Source organism: Podarcis vaucheri, assembly GCF_965113315.1.
Source record: "Podarcis vaucheri genome assembly, chromosome: 14".
NCBI lineage: Eukaryota > Metazoa > Chordata > Lepidosauria > Squamata > Lacertidae > Podarcis > Podarcis vaucheri.
This window is the reverse complement of record NC_138752.1, coordinates 37,856,503-37,882,845: the sequence shown is the minus strand read 5'-3', so window position 1 is coordinate 37,882,845 and position 26,343 is coordinate 37,856,503. Positions and strand designations below refer to the sequence as shown.

The following is a 26,343-nucleotide window of genomic DNA, read 5'->3' as shown; positions in this document are numbered from 1 at the left end:
GGTATTAATTAAAAGACTGCCAGAGGCATAATTTTAAATTGTGAACCATTATTTGTCCTCAAAAGTACAAAGTAATGCCATGGTAGCACAGCAATCACTCTTTCTGTGGGAATATTCTCAGGGGGATAATACTCAAAAACATCAAAAATAGGAAGTCTTTTCAAGCAAGTAGACCAACTACTAGCATTTACTACTGATGGTCTAGTAATTCTGTGTGGGTTCAGGGCTTTCATTCATAGATGACTACTAAACTGTCTTATGAGCTTGGGGCTTGAGACATTTTGCAGTGCCCTGTTGAGATTAGTGAATCTTTTCTGAAACATGCTGCCCTAGGGCTGTTGGAACAACTATTCAGGCTTGACTATATGAATTATTGACTATATGAAGACAATTTCACTTGTTAATATTTATCCAGTTTGAAGTTGGGAGTTTTTCTGGTGACCACCAATACCACCTTTCTTTCTTTTTACTTTGTCATACAGAAGATCAGCCTTCCGTGTTTCTAAAACCCTCATCTGTAGAGATAGATATTGGTATCTCATCAACAATGAAATCTACAGAGATAGTAGCTTCTTGTTCTTGAAATACTTCATCTTAAAATAATAGTCTCTGTATTGATATTCATGACACAGTATCTACTACATTGATTCTTTTTCATGGATGTATTGAAAGTGAATTTTGTGATCCGGAGGCAAAAATCATTGGACTCTTGAAGGTAGCTCACCCTGTAGTTTCCCTCTTAGAAGGGATATAAGGAGGTTGTGTTCTCTTTACAGAATGAATGTCAAGTCAAAAAGATATGTTATTACACATTCACCTGTTCACACCACTGCCAGGACATCCTTTTCAATTTGCAGATGTCATGTTTCTGCTGGTGGGAGTGACAGACACAAAGCAACCAGGTCCTAATATCCTGTGCCAATTCTTTGATAACATCCCTCCATCTCCTGACCCCCATTGCCAGATGAAGAACTTAAACACCCAGTCCGGTTTCTGCCAAGAACTTTTAATATGTAAATCAGACTAGTACATAGGGCAAGGAATAGGTCCCAGCACTAGGCACTCAAATGGGCACTCCTTCAAGTGGGTGGAATTTGTGAGTACTTTCTTCATGTGCTTGGAGATGGAGGTGGTGTCAGTATCAACCCAACATCCAATTTATTTTTAGTTGCTTCCCTAAAACGAAGAGGCTCCTCAATGACAGACAGAGCCACTGGAGACAGCTCCACAGCAGGAGGTATGTGACATGGGGAGTCTGATGCCACAGCAGCAGAACACTGCCAACCAGTTTGGTCCTTCCCTTGAATCCAGCTCTCTGCCCTCTTCACTGCTGGTCTTCTCCCCAGGCTCAAACAATTGGGGTCCTGATTTACTTCCCCCATCTTGGATAGGACCCTCTCCAGGGTTGTTCAACTTTTAACCTCTTCCCCTCAAAATCTGACATCCCCTCAATGACTCAACATTCCCAGTTCAAAAGGATAAATCATCTGAAGCAACTAATATCTCCCAACTAGAGCCCTATGGGCTAGTACAAGAATAATCTAATTATCATTTTAATCCTACAACATTAATAAACAATGTACCCTTCTGTTTTCAAGGCTCTTGGCAAAATATCAAGTCAATATGAAATACATCTGAAAGCAGATGTGGTTCCATATGCTATAACTATACCCAAGCATGTACTCTTACCATTGATAGGCACAGTAAAATACAAGTTAAAAGAATGGAAGCAATGAGAGTGATTACAAGGATGTGTGATGCTGGGATGGTGGCTATGTCAAAACTCAATGGAAGAATTGGCATTTGTTTTGTATCGGACACACAATGAAAAAATATGTTTGTCAAGAAAGGCATATCATACCTTGAATAGAGCAAGCACCCTTTAGACTCTCTGGAGGAACCTAAAGAATCCCCAAATCTTTTATTAAAATAAGGGATTTCACAAAATGCATTGCTGTTCATCAGACACTGAGCTTGACTTAAGAGGATATTTTCCCTATTGTATACCTGGATATAAGAAACAAACAGGAGCAAAAGTTCCTCAGCTAACCAAGGAAACAAGAGATGTGCATGAAATAATGGTCAGGCTTTTGAATATCTACTAGGTAAAGGTAAAGGACCCCTGGATGGTTAAGTCCAGTCAAAGGCGACTATGGGGTCGTGGCGCTCATCTCACTTTCAGGCCAAGGGAGCCAGCATTTGTCCACAGACAGCTTTCCAGGTCATGTGGCCAGCGTAACTAAACTGCTTCTGGCACAACGGAACACCGCGACGGAACCCAGAGCACACAGAAACACTGTTTACCTTCCCACTGCAATGGTTCCTATTTATCTACCTGCACTGACATGCTTTTGAACTGCTAGATTGGCAGGAGCTGGGACAGAGCAATGGGAGCTCAATCTGTCACAGTGATTCGAACCGCCGACCTTCTGATCGGCAAGCCCAAGAGGCTCAGTGGTTTAGTCCACAGCGCCATCCACGTCTACTAACTTGCTGGAAAGAACACACTTTGTAGTTTTTTAAAACTATACTGCTATAGTTTTAGTAAATGTTTCTGTGTCCATATATCACATCTTGATATTTTACAGAATTACAGTATTTTTCCAAACACATCCTCTGGAGGCAATGGGGTTTGTAGATTTTTTTAAATGATAGAACGTGAATAAATCAAGTGTTGGGACTAATTATCCAGGATAATTTAAACTGTTAGACACCTTTGATTCATTAGATTCCCTAGCCAGATCCTCACAATGCAATAACCAGTGCAAGAGTTTTAATTATGAAAGCGATTAAGAGGCAAATATTAGCTCTTCAAAAAGGCTAGAACAGATGATATCTGTACCCTAGTGTTCTCAGAACAGGTGCTGTCCATTCCCTAGGTCAGGAAAGGTAGAGCACTGAACTGTTGCTTCATCAACAAAGCAGCTCAGACTGAGAGTTTATGTAGGAGTTGGATAAGCTCTACCCCTTCCTTTCAGCCAAGGCCTAATCCAGACAGGTGTTTTCTTGTGCTTCCTCATTCTCCCAAGTAGTGATGTACAGGCATGTAGGAGGCAGTTCTGAAGTTTCTGCCTGGCTTGACAACAACTCTGCTCCTGTGTTCCTGCGGGAGATAAGAGAGGGTCTCAACCCTGTTCCTGGCTGACTATCTCCAGTCCTGGGAGAGTGATATGTGGATTCACTGGCTTCTCTGGGATCCTGAAAGTGTGGCAATTGGCTAGAAATCCTGTTCCCCTTGTTTCTTCTCAGATTTGCCCCCAGATCTGAAGTCTGGGCATGGCTGAACCGAGGAAGGTGCCTGTTTGTAGATTTATAAAACACTTCACAACCAGAAGCTACCAAAGCAGTGTATAGTAATATAAAATAAGCTCACAGACTCAAACTAAAAGCAATTAACCCATTTCTACAATTAGTAGTCCCATAAAATGATGAGCTCACATGTCAGAGAAAGTCTTATTTTAAAAAATGACTTCAATAGCCACCTAAATATCTATTTGCTAGGTGTTTGTCGTATTTCAATTGGTAGCTAACTCCAGACAGCTGGAGTTGACACACTAAAAACTAGTACTTACTAAGTGTACGTCAGGGTATGCAGTATTCTCAGCATTGTCCCACCTGAGGAATGTAGTTGCCAGGCATGAAACATTCCTTTAGGTAACCTGGTCCCAAGATGTTTAAACCTTTAAATAATAAAAGCAAAACGCCAGCCCAGATCCCTCAGCAGAGGTGTCACATAATGTTGATAGGATACTGTAGTCAACAACCTAGCTGCTGCATTCTGCCCCAGCTGCAGCTTTTAGGTTCAGTCCACAGGAAGCCCCACAGAGTAAATTACCGTAATCCATTCTTGTGCTTATAAGTGTGAGGACCACAGTGGCCAACTTGTCTTCGTTGAGGTATCGTAATAGTTGTCTAACCAACTAAAACTGGTAAAGATGCTCCTAGTCACTGATACCACTTGTGACAGAAAGCACCCTCTCCAGGAGCACCCTCACACTACATACTTGTTCCTTTAAAGGGAATATAGCTCTAACCCAGTGTTCGAAACTCCCATTGTTCTAGGCGCATTTTGCGACAGGGAATTTCATTAGCATGAGCAGTTTCTGAGCTCTGGGCACAGTACTGCACCTAAGATTTCAGATTAAAACTGCAGAGTGGAAGGAAAGGATGACCTTTTTTTGCCTCCCCACTTCCAGCTACTCTCTGAAGACTGGGGAAGAGACCCTCTTAAGAATATTGGGGGGGGGGCAGGGGAAGGACTAGATCATGTAAAAATGAACATATTTTAGCTGTAGTTCATTCATTCTCAGCTTTGCATTCTTGTTATAAAAGGCGCGCCTAGACATTCCGTTGTTGTGCCCATAACCTAGGTTTAAGCTGCCATCTAGCTCCTAGCTTTCATATCTCAGTTTCCAACACTGCTCTAACCATATATATATATATATATATATATATATATATATATATATATTTGCTTTCGTAGATTTTCACGGGTACAGGAATGCAGGTTTTGGTGTCTTCGGGTGTCTTCCCGTGTAAGAGTCGGGGTGTCTGTGCGACGTTTCGACGAGGTCTCACTCGTCATCTTCAGGCTGGTGCTTTCGGCTTCTTGTTACTGGAACAGAGCAGAGTCTGGTGTTTGAGTTCCTATAAATACTGTTGAGGGGTGTGGTGTATAGCCTCCAACGTTCTGGGCAGAGAGGAAGTTCCTAGATTAGTGTGCCTTTTCTTCTTTTGTTCCTTAATTACTTGAGGGATATCTTGGGTGATTTCATGAGTGATATTCTGAATATCACTGGGTGGGTCATTAAGTGTAGATTAGTTGCTAAAGCTTTCGTGTCTTGACCTCTTGAGCTTGTGAAGAGTTTTTCTGAGAAGATGGCTGTGCTGCATTTAGTTGTGCTCTGGCTTGGCTTCGTGTATAGGGGCGAGCTATGGTTTTGTGCCTTGTGCCAGCCAGATCTGTGTAGGGATTGCAGGGGGGTGCAGCATCCGGAGGTGCCACTATAGTTTGGCTACTGGATGGAGTCTGTAATATGTCTGTGGAGAGGGTCTGGGTTTGGGTCTGGTGTGGTTGATTGGTGACGGCGTTCTGTGTGCCTCTGGTTCTGGTGTCGGTTTTTGTGGGGAGGGCTAATTTCCAGATGTCTGGCAGGCGGGACGTGTCGTCCCGCTTGTTCATGTTGTGAGGGTGTTTCTCTATCTCGATGGCTTCCATGATTATTCTCTTGTGGTGATGTTCCATGTTAAAGAGCAATTTGGAATCTGCAAAATTAATTTCATGTCCTGTTTCTTTCATGTGTTGGAAAAGAGAGGAAGTTTTTTCTTCTTTTTTGACGGCATTCTTGTGTTCTGCGATACGTGCATTTATTCGTCTGTTTGTTTGTCCAATGTACGTGGCTGGGCAGACTTTGCAGGGTATTTCATAGACCCCTTGGTTTTCCAGCTGGATTTTGTCTTTTGGGTTTCTGAGGATATTGGCTATTTTTTGGTTGGTGCAGAAGGCTGTTTTGATATTGTGTTTATGGAGGATTTTGCTGATTTTGTCTGTAGTGCCCTTGATATAAGGAAGGAGGGCCATGCCATTGTTTTCTTCTGTGTCTTGGTTTTTGGGGGGTGTTTCTTTTTGGATTAGCTTCGTAACCCTGTTTTTCTGGTATCCATTGGCGATTAACACATTTGAGAGATTCTGTAACTCAGTTGTCAAGTGGTCTTTGTCAGCCAGGCGTTTGGTTTCTGGCGTTTGGTTCTGGAGATGAGAGTCTTGGCTACGGAGTTTATTTGTGCAGGGTGGAGCATGTGATTGTGGTGTGATTGTGCATGTAAGTAGCGGTTGGTGTGTGTTTTTTTCCGGTAGATATATATATATATATCTATATATATATCTATCTATATATATATATATATATATATATATATATATATATCCAGAATTGGTAACTGACCTATCTCCTGGACATGGAAACCTCTCACCCACAAGGTCTCCTCCTTTTCAGGACTTAAACTTAGTTTATTGGCCCTCTTCCAAGCTGGGAGCAAACCATAAGCAATTGTCACATTACTGCAAATAATGTATACATTTTTATTACATAATCAGCAGCTGTGGAGAAGCCGGAGCAGCCTCACAACCATTGTAGCTGAGGAGGGGAAGTTTAACTCTCTCCCTACTATAGCCCAAGTTCTCTTGAAAGCTAATATTACAATCCAAGGGAAGGCCCCACTGGTGCCTCTAACTGCTATGTACTTTTAAAACCATGCATATTAACTGCATTCATGCAATTAATATTACATCTAGCTTGGACATCTAGTTTGGCCCAATTCACCCTTTACAGATGGCTGTCTTTATAAATTTAAATCAAGAATACTGCCAACACAGTCAACTGCTGTACTGCTCATTGAGCATGAAAAATGAATGAGGCTTTTCTACCAAATCACTCACTCTCACAAGGAGAGATAGGAGGGTGAGAAGAGAAAAGAGCTAAGTCATAAATCTGTATCTTGGGCACCTCTGTGCAGTCACTGCTGCCAGGAGTAGAAAAGATCAGGGGGGGGAGTTAATAAAGCAATGGAAATTTACATTTATACATAAGAGAGGAGGGAGAGAGGGAGAGAGAGAGAGAGAGAGAGAGAGAGAGAGAGAGAGAGAGAGAAAGCCTCTCTTTATTCAAATGCAAGGTTAAGTATTGGTCTAGTTACCAAAGATGTATTACTGTTTGTAAGTAATATGAATGCAAGCTGATGTGCATCCAATGTCTTGTATAAGTCAACCCCCCAAAGTGGACTTGTTTGCACATCACTTTAAACAATAGTTAAAATAAACTACAATTTAATGGGAATATGGAATTGCTAGAGTCCTATTCTAACTTAACGTTGCATCCAAATGTAGACTGAGTTTGCTTGTTAAACTTGGGAAAGGTAGATTAGAGGAAGATGCTTACAAGGCCTCACTACACCTCCAGCATCCATCAAGAGCAAGTTGCTCACTCAGAGCCATCTTTGATACTGCAATCACTGGCCTGCCTTACCCTCGTGTAGGTAGGCTGACTGGTCAGAACTGTTGCAGCATCTGCCTCAGCCAGAAAAGGGGAACCTGTGGCCCTCCAGATACTATTGGACCAAATGATTAAGAATGGTTAATGATTAGGAATGATAGTAGTCATAGTCCAGCAAGATCTGGAGGGTCACAGGTTTCCCACCCCTGGCCTACTATCCCCTACCCTATTGGGTCCTCCTAAACAGAACAATGTGAGAGCTTTATGTTCCAGCGAAACCTTGCGGGATCAACAAGATCTTTTTGAGCTCCAGCATGTTCCTGTCTCCTACAGTCCCAACCTCAGGTTGCTCTTCAGTTTTGTTTCCTGGCTTGTCTTTTGTTTCTCACTTACTCTACAATCCCAACAACTGACTTCTCCTCAGCAACCAACTCACCATCCAGACCTGAAACATGTTTACAAGTCAGCAGTATGAATATGTTGTAAGATCAAGTGTCCTTTGCCAGAGCAAACTAACAGTTTTGGGGTCTTTTGATATGCCAGAAGATTACTGCCAGAATTGCCTCTGATCAAATGCATCACTTGGGTGTTTTTATCCCTTCAAATCAGTGTGCAAGAATTACCATCCTAGGTGTTATATTAGTATGGCAAAATTAATGCAAGATGCTGAAGCAGCTGAAATGACTAGTTTCTAGACCCAAGATTCCTCCCAGGTTGACGAGCCCCATCTGACAAGCCCTCACTCCCCCCTGCAGCATGTGCAGAAACCACCTTCATTACAATTGGACCCACTATTGGTCTTGTCTGCTGAAGCCTGTCTTCACATACCCTCACCTGGTTTAGCCAGTCAGTCGAAGCCATTTCACAGGTAAGGGTGTATAGGAGTGAAGCAGCCTAAATTTTGGTCTCCAATGCAAATACAAGTGCCTTAGTGTGTACTGATCATCTCCAAAACAAGCATTCAAACTACCTTCTTCAAGAAACAAACTATGCTGAATGAGCCATTAATTTGAATCATCAAAGCATTCCCCTCATACTGAGTATTACAAACAAGTGCTGTCACTAGGTCCTCATCCACTTATCGGAGGGGGGGGGGAAGGTTCATACATTTAAGACTTTCATGAAGAGCCATAGTGCATCACAATGCACTTATACAAAAGGGAATTAGCAACCAGACAACAGTCAAAAGTTTTAGAATAAAGAAATATGCAACTTATTACAAAACAATTATCTAAAGTATGGTTAAAGAATCTATGGCCCTCCAGACATTGGACTCGAAATTGCATCAGCCTTAGCCAGCATAGCTAGCGTGGCATAGAGAATAGAGTGTCAGACTAGGGTTTGGGAGACCAGGGTTCAAATCCACTAAACCATGAACCTCAGTGGGTAACCTTGGGACACTCACTGCCTAGCAGCCTAGCCTACCTGAGGTTATTGTGAGGACTAAACAAGATGGTGAACCATGTACACCACATTGAGCTCACTGGGGGGGGGGGGAGTAGGACGTAAATGCAAGAAAGAAAGAAATAACAATAACATGCAAGAATGATGGGAGTTATACTCAAATAATGTCTAGAGGTTCCCCAACCTGTTTACAGGGACAGAATTTGGTTTAGACTGGCAGTTTTAAGATTAAATCTAATAGGTTATAGAGATAGAAGGGATCTAACCACACTGGGAGCCAGTGTGGTGTAGTGGTTAAGAGTGGTAGACTCGTAATCTGGGGAACCGGGGTACTTCCATAACTACCAATTGTGAGGCTTTATTGAGAAGAATTGTTTCCTTTCTACTGTGTTAAACAAAAATAAGATGCTTTACAAGAACTCCATCCCTCACTCAACCTTTCTTGTGCATTAAAGAACCATTCCTGCCATTTCAGCTAAATTCTTCAACACATATCACCAGCATATAAAGGTTCACTACTGTAGACTAGCACACGTGACAAACTGTGATGTTAACGGCATAGTCCCAATACATGACTAGTCAGAAAAAAAGTCTCATTGCATTGAAGGGGCTTATTCCCAGAATGGTAATAATTTTATTATGTGTACCCCACCTATCTGGCTGGGTCTCCCCAGCCACTCTGGGCAGCTTACAGCATAAACATCAAATGTTAAAAACCTCCAGATATAGGGCTGCCTTCAGATGCCTTCTAAAAGTTGTGTAATTCTTTATCTTCTCGACATCTGAAGGGAGAGTGCTCCACAGGGAAGGTGCCACTACTGAGAAGGCCCCCTGCCTGGTTCCCTATAACTTCACTTCTCACAGTGAGGGAACCAACAGAAGACCCTCGGGCGACCTTAGTGTCTGGGCTGAGCAATGGGAATGGAGACACTCCTTCAGATATACTGGGCCAAGGCTGTTTAGGGCTTTAAAGGTCAGCACCAACACTTTGAATTGTGCTCAAAAATAAGAGCCAATGAAGATCCTTTATATGGTCCCAGTGGCCACTCCCAGTAACCAGTCTAGCTGCCACATTCTGGATTAGTTGTAGCTTCAGGGTCACCTTCAAAGGTAGCCCCACATAGAGCACATTGCAGTAGTCCAATCAGGAGATAAGCAGGGCATGCATCACTGGTAAAACAGTAGGTGGGCAGATAGGGTCTCAGTCTGCGTACCAGATGGAGCTGGTAGACAGCTGCCCTGGACAAAGAACTGACCTGTGCCTCCATGAACAGCTGTGAGTCAAATGACTCCCAGGCTGTGCATCTGGTCTTTCAGGGAGACCCTCACACCCACCTGCCCCCTGTCACCCATGAACAGTACCTTCTGTATTATCAGAATTCAACCTCAATCTGCTGTAGCTCAAGCATAGGCAATTTTAGTCTTTCCTTTTTTCCAAGGTTGCTTCTTTTCTGCTTTATTCTCTGCTGACCCAGTTCCATCCTCACAAAATAATAATGAAATGCCCATGGCTAATTGTTAAAAGTATGGTCTGATGGTTACCAGGCAGACTAGGGCTGTTTGGTTTTCATTAAGTGAAAGTGAATGTATCTCCAATAGGTAGACTCAGAGGCTCCAGGTTCTGCGAAAGGGGGGGGGCATGTGTGTGTGATGTCTCATGGTCGGAGGAGGCCCAACAAGGTCTGTTGTGACTGTGGGTAGGCCCCATGAGGCCCACCACAGCCGCAGGTAGGTCCATCGTGGCCATGGGATATTGAGGGGGCCCGGCCGTCTCCTTGAAATGGGGGGGGGGCTTGGCCCCTCCTAGATAGACTGCAAATATTCATATGTGAGAAGTCACTATCACTATTCAGCTTGTTCTTAATTTACATTTTAAAAGTCTCCTTTAACTCAATATGTCTGGTAGAGGCATGAGGAATACAAGAAGCTGCATTATACAAAGTTATGCCTTTTTGGTACATTTAGTTCAGTACTGTCTATGCTGACTGGTGGCAGTTCTGTTGGGACTATTGGTACACAGCATGCACAAAGTGTGGCTTGAGAGTAGACTTTACCTGTTGCAATCACAAAGAGATATTTGTAAAGTAAGAAAATAAAAAAGTTGCTTATTACAAGTAGTACATAACTTGGGTAGACAAGGGTTCAAGTTCTAACCTAACTAATCTAAAGAAGATAAAAGCAGCCATGCTTCCTCCTTTGTTTGCAGAGGACAGATCCAAGAGAAACTTTTATTTTGTCACCCAAGAGGGAAGTATAAGGAGAGGAGAAGGAATTTCCAGCAGGGTCTTCAGGATTTCAGACATGGAATCTCTCCCAGTTCTATCTGGAGATTCCAGATATTGGGACAGGGATCCTCTGCATGAAAGATGAATGATCTACCACTAATTGATGACACTTCCCCATAGTTTAGCAATGAGCTCTCCATTGGTCAGTTTGGAAATGAACTGTAGAGTCTAGCATGCTTATATCCAGATTTAACAACATTATCATTCGAGGGAAATTTTGTATTTGCTGCTTCTTATTTTTAAAAATCATAATTTTAGTATCATTTTTATCCATCCTATCTGCAATAAGAAATTAAAAGGGACTTCACAAAAAGGGCTTATCTAATGGTCATTATCATTTATTGCTTTTCAATAAACATCTGATTTTATGTTGCCCACAAATTGTTGGTTCACATTTTTCCTCAATAAAAATACAGAAAATTACCTGTTGCACAGGTTGTACATACAAAATAGAATTTCAGTGGTACCTCGGGTTACAGACACTTCAGGTTACAGACACTCCAGGTTACAGACTCCACTAACCCAGAAATAGTACCTCGGGTTAAGAAATTTGCTTCAGGATGAGAACAGAAATTGCGCCGTGGCGGCGCGGCGGCAGTGGGAGGCTCCATTAGCTAAAGTGGTACCCCAGGTTAAGAACAGTTTCAGGTTAAGAACAGATCTCCAGAACGAATTAAATTCTTAACCCGAGGTACCACTGTAATTGCTTGGCTCAAAAATGAATTCAGGGAGGCGGGAAGGAGAGAAGACATGCAAAGACATTTACCATCCTGAACAGTCAGGAACTTCTGTATTCTACCAACATGGAGAAAAAGCCTTCCAGCATGTCAGCGAGTATTAGTTCAGTTGCCCACGGGCAAAGGATTATAAAGAGAAAAGCATCAAGAAACTCTTTGTCTACAAATGTGTCAGCAAGCAAAGCCTGAGTTTCCTGAGGAGTGCAAGGGGGGAGCCTGCAAATCAAAGATGCAATTTCTTCTCATAGCATGATGTTTGCTCTCTGCCCTTGTTTTCTATTTATTTGTGCTGCTGTACAAGGAAATTTTTAATACAATACCTCTTGTAAATTTGCCTGCAACCTAGAAGTCTCTTCCTAGGATCAGAGATTTGATCAAAGGGATCTTACCCAAAGTAATCCTATATCAAGAAAATCACATCTGTTTGCATTTCTTGTTTCTAATAGCAGTAGTAAATATAAGAAGTACCAATTGACAATTTCTCCTATTTACACCAGAGAAATGTTTTACAGAATCTGCTAAAGAAAAAGGAGACAGCAGCTGGAATGCAGACAGAAAATAAGTACTAAAATAAATCAAATCAATACACAGAAGGCATAAGGATATAACTAGGATCTAAACCAGAATGATAATGTTCTCTGTGCTAAAGAAATAATACTAGGTCCCACTACCTATAACAAATTGAATACTGAAAAAGGCATTGGTGAGTTTAGCTCATCTGGTTAGTGTGGTGCTGATAATGCCAAGGTTGCAGGTTCAATCCCTATAAAGGACAGAGGCATATTCCTGCATTATAGAGCGTTGGATTAGATGATTTTCAGAATCTCTTCCAACTCTACAATTCTATGAAATATTGTTAATTTCCTTTGCCTGAAGCCAGTTAAACTTCTGATTAGCACAACCCTCATAGTAGGCAAAGCTCCACAAGCAGAAAGCAATGTGATATGTTGCCCAGCAGACAACATGATCTTCTTTGTTGTGACTTTGCCTAAGGGAACAGAACCAATGGATACAAGGAAAGAGGGAGATGCATGGTTCAGAAAGGAGCGATTAAGATGTTGAAGCAACTCCCCTATGAGGAAAAGTTGCAGCAGCTTGGACCTGATAGTTTAGAGCACTTTTTCAACCTTTTTGGGTCCACAGCTTCCTTGACCGACTACATTCTCTCTGTGACACCTCTGTGGGGCTCAGGAGCCCAGTTATGTCACCCCTTGCCTGCTGAGTTGGCAGCAATCACACCCTCCCTTGTGGAGTGTTCCCTCAGCCTCCTCTTCTCTCCCCTCTCCTTAGGAGTCCTCTGGGCAGCTGCTGTTGCTACCCCTGGTCTCTGAGCTGCACCCCCCCCAAAGAGAGCTGCATCCCCTCTCTGCCCCACAGCTCCCCTCACACTGCCCCACAGCAACCTGGGAAGCACCCCCTGGCCAACCCCAGAGGCACCATTCACCTGGGGAGTTTGTAGCCAGGGCTGCTGTAACAAGCAGCTGTGCAAGCCATTGGGAAGGGCATCAGAGGAGGGAGGGAAGAAAACAGGGACAGAGATCAGTGTTGTTGCCTGTGGTACCCCTAACCAACATTCAAGGCACTCCAGGGTGCCGCGGCACACTGGTTGAAAACCACTGGTTTAGAGAAAAGGAAAGCAAGAGGTTGCATGATAAGAATGGAAACGAAAGCAAGAGGTGGAATGATAAGAATGGGAAAAGTACATAAAGAAAAGTTTTTCTCCCTTTCTCATAACATCAGAACTAATAGAAATCAAACAAAGCAGAATGTTGGACGATTCAGGACAGAGAAAAGAAAGTACTTCCTCAATCAGCACATAGTTACAGCGGTACCTCGGTTTACGAACTTAATCCATTCCGGAAGTCCATTCTTGAACCGAAACCATTCTTAAACCGAGGCGCGCATTCCCTAATGAGGCCTCCCACCACCAGTGCCCTTCTACCGTTCTCATTCCATTCTTAGACTAAGGTAAAGTTCGCAAACCAGGACACTACTTCCGGTTTTGCGGAGTTCATAAACCGATTTGTTCATAAACAGGACTGTTCTTAAACCGAACTACCACTACATATGGAACTAGCTCTCACAGGAGTGAAGGATAGCCATCAACCTGGATAACAATAAGTGTGCTCCCTGCTAGAAGATGCCTGCTGCACTGAGAAAGGCAAAGAGTGATGCCTAGTGGATTGCCAGATGATGTGTCAATGACTACTGGCTAAAGCTGTGTCAGAGTATTCAACTCACTGCTGATAGTGGCAGCACTCACAAAATGTACAAAGGCATGAAGACAGTCTTTGGACGAACAGTCTGGAAAACTGGACTGCTGAAAACCTTGTCTGGAGAGATCATCAGACTGCAGCAAGCAGATGAAACAATGGACAGAGCACTGTCAAGAACTGTACTCGCAGGAAAACATGGTCTCTGGTACAGCAATTGACTGCCTGTTTTGGAAGAGCTGTATCTCCCTCCTTCCCTCAATGAGCTAAAGAATGCAATCAGCTTTCATTTACAACAATAGTTTGAATGCAAGAAGGTCATAACCCACTGCAGCCAAATGATTCTATGGATATTTCAAAAACCTACAGGAGAACACAGGAACCTTGGTGGTGCAGCAATAAAACTGCTAGCACATTTTCAAAGCTAAGCAAGGTGCAGTATGGTTTTATTCTGGATGAATTCTGTGTTGAGTTTTCTGCATTGCAGGGGGCTGGACTAGATAACCCTGGGGATTCTTTCCAACTCCACTTTGTTTCATTTCTGTTAGTTCTAATTTTGAAACTCTAAGGTTGAAATTGTACAAAAGATCTGAAAACACTGACCAGTTAAGATTGAAGGACCTGGGAAATAACAGGGTCTTCACCAGGTGCCAAAAAAATCGCAACATAGACTACATTTGTTCTCAAATACCTCAACAGAAGAATTTCCTGCTCTCAATATATTTGAGGACAGAAGTGTTAAAAATTTAAATGAACAATTTAGCTAACATAAAGGTAGCTGTGTTGGTCATAGGAAAAACTCCAAAATCCACAGAAAGGCAATGCCTTTATTAGAACTAACCATCAAACCTGGAGTCCTGGAAATCTCAGAAACTTGCTCACTATTTTGTGACATGTTGATTGGCCATAATAAAGATGCTGCCCAACTGAGCAGAAATGCTATCAAATGTGTTTTTAGCTCAAAAGCTTGCCTTTGGATAAGATTGAAAGCTTATTCAAAGTAACAAAAATTCCCGAGCATTTTGCACTCATGCTTTCTTTGCATTCAGTTGGAGATACACAGTCAATCATGAGCTTTCATGCCAGGTCTGGCAGCTTGCACCACAACACTTGGCTGTCTCCCCAAAATACTGGCAATGCAACCAATACTGGTTTAAAGAGTTTCATTTTCTTTCCCACAGCATTTCTGAAGACAGAACTGAGTGGCAATTGTAGACAAATCTTTTGATTCTCCACCCCAGGACACTAACCACCTTCAAACTAGTAACACCAGCATTTAACCAAGTTCAGCATTAATGAAGGAGTATCTAACAAATACCAACAAATGCACTCTTCTATACAAAAGTGATTTTGAAAGGTGAAAAATGTCTCCAGGAAGGAAGCTTGAACTGCTTTCCTTCTGAAGAATTAACAGAAAAACTCTCTGCTTGCCTACTCTTCCTAGGGAAAGAAAGGACAACATTCACTTCCCACCTCATCACTGGCAGGATGCCCTCTCCCTTTTAGATTAATTATGCAAAGTTTCCAAGCATGTTCTTCTATAGGCCAAGAACATTATGCCACTTCTAGCTATAATCCTTTCAAAAGCTCATAAACAAAGGCTTAGCACTTGAATAAAGAGACTGCAAGCAAAAAGTCCATGACAGCACAGAATAGAGCTAGGAGCGGCACACGTTCACATTCTTCTCCGTTATGAAAGCTAGCACTGCAGCACGCGAAGACAAACACTTCCCTATTAAAAACCTCAGCTGGAGTGTATTAATACAACATAATTTTGAGTTTCACATAAAACACCACGACACCACTAACTCTGCATATAAATTCCTCTATTTCAGCATACAAGTTAATGTAAACAATGTATCTTTCAATACAAAATTTCTACACAAACTGAAGAATTATGCAGCTCTAAAGGAGAATAATTTCATCTACAAAACGTATATTATTTTGATGCATTTTAGGGCCCAATTGAAAGTACTGGTTTTGACTTTTAAAGGCCTAAAGCAGGGGTAGCCAACATTATAGCTATTTAACATAATATTTTATTAAAATACTACATTATTGTGTTTTTATGTTTATATTTTGTTCACTGACTTCAGTGGACTTAAAAGGCAGCTTATAAATATTTAAATGCACTTGGAATTGGGTTGTACCACTTCTGACTGCTGGTGGAGCTCACAAAATGGATGTTCTTACACACATACAAATTTTTTGCACATAGAAAGCCCAAGCATGTCAGGGAGAATAGCAGACTTCCACCTGGCATGTCAGTTTTCAAGATTGAGGCAGTTTGGTATGGGGAAGCATTCAACCACATAAATCCCCGGTCTAAAAGCATACAACCTAGTCACAGGTTTACAGCCTAAGTGCAACTCCTGCAATCAGAGGATGTGTCCTGGAAATGATGAAAATCTCAATTGTCATGCCAACCCTCATGGTTGGCATTCATATACTGGCAACAATGTACTTTTGGCTACAGCAGTTTCCTTAATAATAATAATAATTTATTATTTATACCCCACCCATCTGGCTGGGTCCCCTCAGCCACTCTGGGCGGCTTCCAACAAGGCTCCCAAATCAGAGGACACATCCCTAGAAGATATCTCTGAAGAGATTTAAGATCTGCCCCCAAATACATACAGAATTGCATTTAATGGCACATAACTATGTAAAAAATACTGTTCCTTCTTGCTATTTAGTCAAGCAAAAATAACCAGCAGCCATAGGAGTGTTAAGCACCTTGGAGAAATGTAGACTGGTAATTCAAAGATCTCTGTATGAAAGGAAGTTGAGCTTAGTTTTAAAGCACTTTACAAGTGCATAGAAGATGTGCTATGAAGATGTAGGGAGAGTGAGACAAATTGAAGAATGTAACTGGTGAGAAGTATACAAGATAAATATGGGTGAAATTGGAAAAGGATAACAAAGACAGTCCCTGTCTTCTAGTAATAAACTACAGAAGTAGTTACAAAGGCACTACATACAGTCTCTCCTACAAACAGAGAACATCATCATCATCATCATTATTACTACTACTACTACTACTATTTGTATACCGCCCTTCATCTGAAGATTACAGGGAAGTGATCAAAATAAAAATCACTTGGATCTCCTCTGCGACTACTGGCTCAAGGACTTTGCCCATGAAGGGGAAATTGGCAACTGACTGGCAATTACTTAGATTTTCCGAATCCATGAAAGGTTTCTTGAGGAGTGGTTTTACCACTGCCTCCTTTGAACAGGCAGGGACCACCTACTCTTGCGGCATTACTGCGGGCCCCCGGGGGCGGCTCGCCCCACCCTCATGGGTGCCGGAGCACTCTGGGTGCCGGAGCAGTTAGCTACACCCCTGCCTATCCCTGGCCCAGGCAGCTGTCCCCTGCCTGCTAGTTTTTATCAACAAGAGGGTCTAGGGTCCAGAGTGCAAGTGGTCACCCTGACTGATCCAAGCACCTTGCCATATCCTCATGCCTTACCAACTGAAACTCATTCAGCACAACTGGACCAGACAGTGCTTTTGACACCCCTTCATCTGCTTCATCTACAGATTTGTCTGCTGTAAAAGCAGAGTCAAGATCCTTGTGAGCACAAGTTATTTTATTCTCAAAATGCTTTGCAAACAAGTTACAGAGAGCTACCGTCAATTCTGCCACCTCCTTTGGGCCAAATTGCAAGAGGCCCTGGACCACCCAGAAAAGCTCTGCTGGATGGCACAATAAAGATACAATGGAGTTCACTGCCACTAGGTAGGCTCAATGATGAGCGCTCACCAATGTTCCATTTCATTCAACCTGAGTTTTCCTATGCTGGTGTTTGAGCTGTCTCCCAGCTTGTTTTCTCACACTAAGCTCTGGAGAATACCATGGAGCCAAGTGGGCTCCATGAAACGGGAGAGGGTGCTCTTGTCCATGGCCTAAGCCATTCAGATGTTGCAGCAAGAGCTTCGACTGAAGTGCCTGTCATAATAGCTGGGAAATTTCTCAGTCTCATCTGGAAACCCATTGGATCTATCAGCCTAGAAGGTCCCTTGGCTCTGCAAAGGGGGAAAAGGTGCTGAAATCCTAAATCTCAACAGGAATATCCCCTACTTTCAGATCACTCTCTTCCTGTCCAGTTGAAAATACAATGTCCAGAGTGTAGCCTGCCACATGTGTTGAGCCAGTGACATGTTGGGGCAGTCCCATGCCAATCAAACCAGGATAAGTATTTTTGAAAAATCCACTTCTATTTTCTCACACTGCATATCTGGGAAAGTACTTTCTGACCATTCTGCTGTGCATATAGAAAATAATGGGATGTTAATGAAAACATAACCTGTATCAAAGCATTAAAATACCTGTCTTGATTATCTCCATTCTTTTATCAGGGTCTATTTGTCAGCCACTGTAGTGAGAAGCAGGCTACCTCGCAGATCTGTGGAGGAAAATGCTTTCCTGTTAACGTTCTTTTTTGTTTACATTTGGGAAAGGATAGCAAACATCTGTTTTCATTGACCCTGATGATTAGGCAGTGTCTTCTTCTGGCAGATATCTAACCCCAGTCATCCTCACACTTTCTTCCATTTCTTCAAAAAATATTCCTTACTTCCTCATTATTCTGAAATATGAAGACATCAACTATTAAGTGTTGGACATGGGTGGTCAATACAAAGTGGGGACTGAAAGAAGAGGATTCTGCTTTACAGCTCCTGTGAGAGAAATGATGGCTGACATCCCAGAAAAAAAACAACTGGTTCTATTGCTAATAAAACACAGAACTGCATTGTTACTAAATTCAAAGATTTGCATTTCCACACAAAAGCACTTGCCTTCAAGAGAACTGTACTTTGCTTTACCTTTTGACAAAGCACGTGCTGATCTTTCAGGCAGCTTCAGTACCTTCACACAGGACTATGAAATTTACTATTGCCTTCAACTCTATGGTGCAGGTATAAAACTTGTTGTGTAGTGAAAACAGCCTTCAGTAACTACAAATGCAGTCACATCACCGGCTCATTACAAGCTTGTCTTTTTTTTTTTATAATAATTTTTATTGCATTTTTTCCAAATTACAGAAAGAACAAAAGGAAAAACAGAATAGAAGAAAAAAAAGAAAAAAGAACAGAAAATCACATCTATTTCAACAGCTTATTTCAAATTTCCATTGGACCTCCCCACATCTCCCGCATAATGCATTCCTGATAATAAAGTCATCAGCAAATTATACCCTTATTTCGTGTGTTTCTTTATATTTTCAGTTGCAATTTAAGTTTAAATCTCTTATTCTCCATTTACTCTAAAGATATAACATGATGTCATTTTTACCCATTTAAACTTTGATTCTTTCACAAATGTTATCAATTTCATAAATAATTAAATTTCGTTGCTGGGGCTAACGTTCCAAATCATACGACGTCTTATGTTTCATACAACTTATAATACTTTTGCAAATAGTCTTTAAATTTTTTCCAGTCCTCCTCCATTGCCTCTTCTCCCAAGTCTCGGATCCTTGCAGTCATCTCGGCCAGTTCCATGTAGTTCATCAATTGCGTCTGCCAATCCTCCAGTGTGGGCAAATCTTGGGTCTTCCAATGCTTGGCGATAAAAATTCTTGCTGCTGTTGTAGCATACATAAAAAAAGTTCTATCCTTTTTTAACACCTTCTGGCCGACAATGCCCAGAAGGAAGGCCTCTGGTTTCTTGGGGAAGGTGTACTTGAACACCTTTTTTAACTCGTTATAGATCATTTCCCAAAAGGCCTTCAATCTTGGACAAGTCCACCAGAGGTGAAAGAATGTCCCTTCAGCCTCCTTGCATTTCCAACATTTATTGTCAGACAAATGGTATATCTTAGCGAGCTTGACTGGGGTCATGTACCACCTGTATACCATTTTCATAATATTTTCTTTCAAGGCATTACATGCCGTAAATTTCATACCGGTGGTCCATAACCTTTCCCAGTCCTCAGACATAATGTTGTAACCAATGTCTTGAGCCCATTTTATCATGGCTGATTTAACTGTCTCATCTTGAGTATTCCATTTAAGCAGCAAGTTATACATTCTCGATAATACCTTGGTCTTTGGTTCTAACAACTCTGTCTCAAGTTTCGATTTTTCCACCTGGAATCCTATTTTTTTATCTAGCTTAAAAACCTCATTAATTTGGGCATAGTGTAGCCAATTTTGCACCTTATCCTTTAATTTTTCAAAGCTCTGCAACCTCCAATTACCTCCAACGTTTTCTATTATTTCCCAATATTTCGGCCAATGTGCCTCCATATTGGATGTTTTCCGAGCTTTGGCCTATATTGGTGAAATCCACCTCGGAGTTTTACTTTCCAATAAGTCTTTGTATTTTTTCCAGACCATATATATTGCTTTTCTGACAATATGGTTTTTGAACATTCCATGTGTTTTCCCCTTGTCATACCACAAATACGCATGCCAACCTAACGAATTGTTAAAGCCTTCCAGATCTAGGACATCAGTGTTTTCCAATAAGATCCAATCTTTCATCCAGCAGAAGGCCGCAGCTTCATAATATAACCTTAAGTCCGGCAGGGCAAACCCCCCTCTCTCCTTTGCATCAGTTAGTATTTTGAACTTTATTCGGGGCTTTTTGCCCTGCCAGACAAACCTAGAAATATCCCTCTGCCACTTTCCAAAGCATTCCACTCTGTCCACGACCTGCAAGGCTTGAAACAAAAACAACATTTTTGGCAAAACGTTCATTTTTATAGCTGCAATTCGGCCTAACAAGGATAATTTCAATCTTGACCAAATTTCTAGATCTTTTTTGACTTCTGACCAACATTTTTCATAGTTATCTTTAAATAGATTCAAATTCTTAGAAGACAGATTGACCCCCAGGTATTTCACTTTTTTAACAATGTTTAGTTCTGTTTCCTTCTGAAACCCCTCTGTTTCAGTAACCGTCAAGTTTTTCCCTAACACCTTAGTTTTTTGTTTGTTCAGCTTAAAACCCGCCACCCGACCAAATTTCTGAATCAATTCCAAAACTCTTTTTGTACTAGGTTCTGGCTCCTGTAATGTTAAAACCAAGTCATCTGCAAATGCTTTCAGTTTATATTGTTTCGCTCCGACCCGTATTCCTTGTACCTGCCGATCCTCCCTTATCATATTCAGCAAAACCTCCAGGACTGAAATAAACAACAGAGGGGATAGGGGGCACCCCTGGCGTGTTCCTTTTTCAATATGAAGTTCTTCTGTCACCACATTGTTCACTATCAACTTAGCTTTTTGTTCTGAATAGATTGCCTCTATTCCATTCTCAAACCCCCTTCCCACTCCCATCCCTTCCAGGTTTTTCTTCATAAATTTCCAAGAAATGTTGTCAAAGGCCTTCTCCGCATCAATAAAAATTAACACTGCTTTGGTGTTAATATTTGTTTGTAAAAGTTCCAGAATGTCGATAATATTCCTGGTATTATCAAACAAATGTCTACCTGGGAGAAAGCCTGCTTGGTCCTTATGGATTACTTCATTTAGTACTTTTTTAAATCTGTTAGCCAAAACATCCGCAAATATTTTGTAATCCACGTTTAGGAGTGAGATGGGGCGGTAGTTCTTAAGTTGAGTCTTTTCAGTTTCCACTTTAGGTATCAGTGTGATGAATGCTTCTTTCCACGTATCTGGTGCCCTCCCTCCCCCCATAATCTGGTTGCAAACCTCCATTAATGGTTGTATCAAGTAGTCTTTTAACATCCTGTAGTACTTGGAGGTGAGTCCATCAGGGCCTGGAGATTTGCCTAGTTGCATATTCTGAATGGCATCCTCGATTTCCTGTTGTGTTATTTTACAATTCAAGATTGATCTCTTCTCTTGAGATAATTTTGGTAGGCCGTTGTCTTTCAAGAATTGTTCTATCTCAGTTGCTTCCTCGGATTCTTGTGTGTACAGTTTTTTAAAATATTTCTGGAAACACTTTCTAATTTCTCCCGGTTTCTGAATGTTTTTCCCTTCAACTTCTAAGTTGGTGACATAATTTAATTTTTGTCTCTTTTTCAACTGCCAAGCAAGCAGTTTCCCACATTTGTTCGCAGATTCAAAAGATCTTTGTTTCATTTGTTTGATTTTCCATTCCACTTCTTGGTTAATCAATTTCGCATATTGTGACTGGTGAAATTTGATTTCTCTTAAAGTCTCTTTTGATTTTGGATTCACTCTTAATTTTTTCTCTCCATCTCTTATCTTCTCCAATATCTTATCTTTTTTACTATTCCAAAGTTTTTTCTTGATTGTATTCTGTTGTATCAGAAACCCTCTCATAACAGCTTTGCTTGCGTCCCAGATTATTCTTTTTTCCACCGAGGTATTCAAGTTAATTTCAAAATAATCCTTTAAAGTTTTCTGGGCCTTCTTTACAATCTCTTGATCTCTTAACAGGTTGTCATTCATTTTCCATCTGAAGGAGTCGGCAGTAGTAAATCTCATTTCCATTTTCAAAGCGTTATGGTCGGAGCAAGTCTTTGGGCAGATTTCTATTTTTGTAGTCTTAGGTGCCAGCCCTCTAGTTGCCCAGATTTGGTCGATTCTTGTCCATGACAGGTGGGCCTCAGAAAAGAAAGTTCCTTCTTTACCTAGGGGGTTTCTCGTCCTCCATAAATCAATTAGGTCCATATTGTCAGTTAGTTCAAAGAAAGTTTTTGGTAGTCTTCCATCTTTAGTCAGATTCTGATTCTGTGACTTATCCCATTACAAGCTTGTCCAAGAGCCATAGTTTGAGCACAGAATGGTGTCAGATTGTTTCTCTCAAGAGATAACTTAGAGTAGACCCACTGAAATTAATGAGCCCAAATTAGTGGGAGTAAGGCTAACATTGGATACAACCCTTTGTTTGCAAACAAGGCAGCATTCCTGAGAACTGCTGCTTCCAAATAATTCACTGACAACTGAACAGTTAAACAGATTAAAAATTCAAGATACATACACAGTGACATTTTACTTCAAAGTGATTTTACAAAACCTCTATCACCGCAAGGTAAGTTAATCGCATATTCCATTCATTAGCAATGGGTGCAGAGGTTAACTTGCACTTAATTAGAATTAATTTTAATTTTACTGGAATAAGGAAGGCATATTATACAGCATCGCTCTTAACATTGTATCATATAGCTATGAACAGTAGTTCTTTATGCAGATTTCACCAGTCTCACATCCCCTCTTCCCCCAAACACTTGAGCAGGAAGCATCTGCAAAAGGGAATATATTCTGGGAACGATGAGGCGACATATCACTGGAAACAGAGGATGTAAAAATAAAAACAGGAAAGCATATTAGGCTAATGTTTAGAATTCTGCTGTCAGTCAGATAAAGGGAACTGAGAGAAATGGGGGAGGGAGGAGAAGCATTTGATGTGAAGCAAATCCGTGAAAAGGGAAGAGGGGACACCTTTCATTAAACGAAGCTTGTATGTAAGAATGAGCTTCCTTGTCATGAATAATTGGGTTGCCAGTTCTAATGCTCAAGCTCAGCTTTCCTTTTGAAAAGGGTGCAAAATTCTTGGCAGCCAACTAGAGTCACCCTAAAGGCAAAAAAAGGGCAGAAAACCAGCAAGTAAAACAACCTCAACATTCATAGGAATTTAAGGAACATCTTGTTATTTCACAGCCTCTCATGAAAAGGACCAAGGTGGGGGCTGAGCAGGCTTCTGCATGTGTCAGTAGCACTTCCATGCTTCAATAGTCCCTAATCATGATTACAATTATTAGATCATCTTAAGTAATGGACAAAGCTCCCTGGCACCATAGGTCTCAAACCAGCTCATATGGTCATAGCTATTGAGTTTTTTCTTCTCTATAACCTCAAAGGCAACTATCCCAGTCACATGCTTTGCTGTCTTACATGTAACTAGCCAAAGCAAATGACATATTTAGGGCCAGCTGCAAGACTGCTGCACTATGACCACACTGAGCAAACCTAGCTTGATAACTGTTAAGGGCTACCTAAATGCAGTCTAGATAGAGCATGTTGCTAAGGCCATACTCACTGATCCCAATATTCAGCGCTTTCTTATGGTCATCTCTGAGTTTCTTAGGACAATCTGTATATTGTTATGATACTAGTCTAAACTCAAATTTAGCAAAATCTTTCCATGTTTCTGTGGAGTCAACAAGTACCCAGACCTTAAGACTGGGTGTCTCTTTTTTCTTTTATATGTAAAAAAAAATTATCCGGAAAAGTGTCTGTGGACAAACACTGGCTTCCTTGGCCTGACACAAGATGAGCGCCACACCCCAGTCATTTTGACTGGACTTAACTGTCCAGGGGTCATTCACCTTTACCGTTATCTGTATACCTGGGCTATTATATATAAATTAAGATAACTTGTGAATAATTTTGTATACAACTCTTTGTATGTGTTTACTGTGGTTGCAGCCAAGTGGAAGCCGTGGTGGACGTTTGGCTTCCGAAAATCGCTTGGAAACCGGAATACTCACTTCCAGTTTTTGATCATCCGGGAGCCAAAATGTACGAGTTCCAAGGCATTCGGCAACCAAGGTACAACTAATTTCAAATTATCTCAACCCCCCCCCCCCATACTCACATTTTAGGAAGGTTTCCAAATAATTTTTTGTATTCTGCAACCTTGGGGGCTTCCTCAAACCTGCCAGCACTCCCCACCCCATGCTATTTTAGTTCCAAAAGGATCTACACTTAGAGGACGAGTTTACCATTAACAAATGGGATCATTAGGTCATCCATATCAAGTGGGCCCAGTTCATACACAGTAAATAAATTAATTACACTGCAGCATCTCTTAATGTTAGGTTTAAAATGTTTAAACAAGCTGCATTAATATCACAGCAGATATTCTACCACGATTCTCTCACGTTTCACCAAATTGTTTGTTTTATTTTGTTTTGTTTTGTTTTAAGAAACTGTAACTTTAGTTATAACATCTCCTATTTACCTAGTATATGGGAGCTCTGCTATTCAGTTTCCAAAATCTTGCAAATATAATTCTAGCTGCAGTCAATAATTTGTACATTAATACTTTGAGGTTTAATATCCAACAAAATCCAGCTGACCGATTTGGTTTAGGTATGGATTTTACATATTTATTATCTTTATAGCCATTTTCCAAAATTTTATTTCACATAACCAGCAGATGTAGGAAAATTCATACACTGTACTATTTAGCTTGGCATTCTGAATTAACAGTAAACAGGAGATCCAATATTTTAAGATCTAAACTTCAGTCAGCATCCTGTACCTCACCATACAAAAGAATGTACACTAGAATTGGACAACTAAGTCTTTCACATAAATGTTAAACTATTATCCACTATAGATAGATAGATAGAGTTCAATAGCAAGAAGAAAAGTGTTGTTTCACTGATGAAGATAAAAACAATCCTCCACAGCATTATTACAGGAAAAAAGCCAAGGGTGCTAGCTAGAAACTTTAGCACCCATACTTAGAATACATAGTGCAGGTGCTAAAGGTTAGACTTCTGTCAGAATGTTTTAACACTGTGTACAGTTTGTTTCGGGCAGATTATGCTCCAGGAACTTAAACCAGATGGCCACAGGCTCGTAATTGCACTCCAACTACATTCATCTCCTTCACCTATACAGCAGTTGACATGGCAAACCATGAGCCATTAATTTGAGGGTGTACAGAAACAACATCAGACCGTAAAAGCACATGTAAGCTGAGGGATAGTGAAGGAAAGACATTTATTGTGTGGGTCTGCATTCACATTACTGCCTTAAGGCACACTTGCAAACCCTGGTACTATGCCTTTTCCCTGTCTTTGTGGGCCTTCCTTCACTGGACCACAGCCTTCAGCTGTCAGTCATGAGCATCCAGAGCAAAAACATAAAAGAATACCCCAATACCCCCAAATAATAATCATATCAGCCATCCTGTGACAATGAGGCTAGATAGCTGGTGTGACACCCCCCCCAACCAAGTTTTTGCTACGCTACATCTTGCTGTGAGTGCTAGAGAACTCACTCCAGCTACAAAAAGGCTGCTGCAGAACAAGCTGGAACAATCTCTTGGGTTGGGGTATTGCCTAGGGCTTTCGGGTGGGGGCTCTGCTACTGTTTTGAATACCTCATCTGTTTAAAATGTTTTAAATTGTTCTTAAATGGCTTTAACATGTGGGTGTTAAAATTTGGAGGTTTTTTCCTTTTTAAATAAAGGCGCATAGGATGTGCCTGAGAAGCGAGTAGTAGTGAGCAATCACAGTGGTTTAGGGCAGAGGGAAGTATGCTATGATGGGTGGGTGGGAGAGGCCAGGTAAGGGGCATACGGCACATGCAGTCAGTGACTGCATCATGTGCCAGCCCCTACTCCAACCTGGGGAATTGCAGTTGTCCTATCAGCCAGCCCCCAGGTCTACTGTTTCTGAATGCCAGGTCAGCTCTGAGTAAGACCTCTCTCAGGCATGATCTGAATATAGATGAGGAGGCCGTTCTGGTCTGTATCATTGACACCTGGATGGTTGAACAGAACGGAGTGGATCTCATCCAGCTGTGCCCACTTGAGTACTCAGTGCAGCAAAAGGGCAGACTTGAGGATCAGGGAGGGGGAGTTGCTGTAGTCTATATAAATTCCCTTTCTCTCTCCAAGCTCTTTGTCCAGTTGGGGGCAGAGGGGGGGTTAGAGTGTGTGTTCCTGGCATTGGGTAGTTGGGACAGATTAGGGATTCTACCACCTGCCTTGCAGCCCTGAGCTCTCCCTGCCTGCGCTGACAGTCTTGG

The 26,343-nt window shown here is 41.4% G+C and overlaps 1 protein-coding gene across 5 annotated transcripts in view; it reads right to left on the bottom strand.

Moving 5' to 3' along the window:
- Nucleotides 1-26,343, bottom strand: part of LOC309518699 (ankyrin repeat and fibronectin type-III domain-containing protein 1-like) — a 373,330-nt gene that overhangs the window by 331,884 nt on the left and 15,103 nt on the right. For 3 of the 5 annotated variants that reach the window (XM_082199046.1, XM_082199043.1, XM_082199047.1), the window contains exon 3: nt 17,965-18,041. The exons of the other annotated variants lie outside the window; for them this stretch is intronic. The gene's annotated coding sequence lies outside the window, so the exon portion shown is untranslated. The remainder of the gene's footprint in view (nt 1-17,964; nt 18,042-26,343) is intronic. 5 annotated transcript variants of the gene reach the window in all.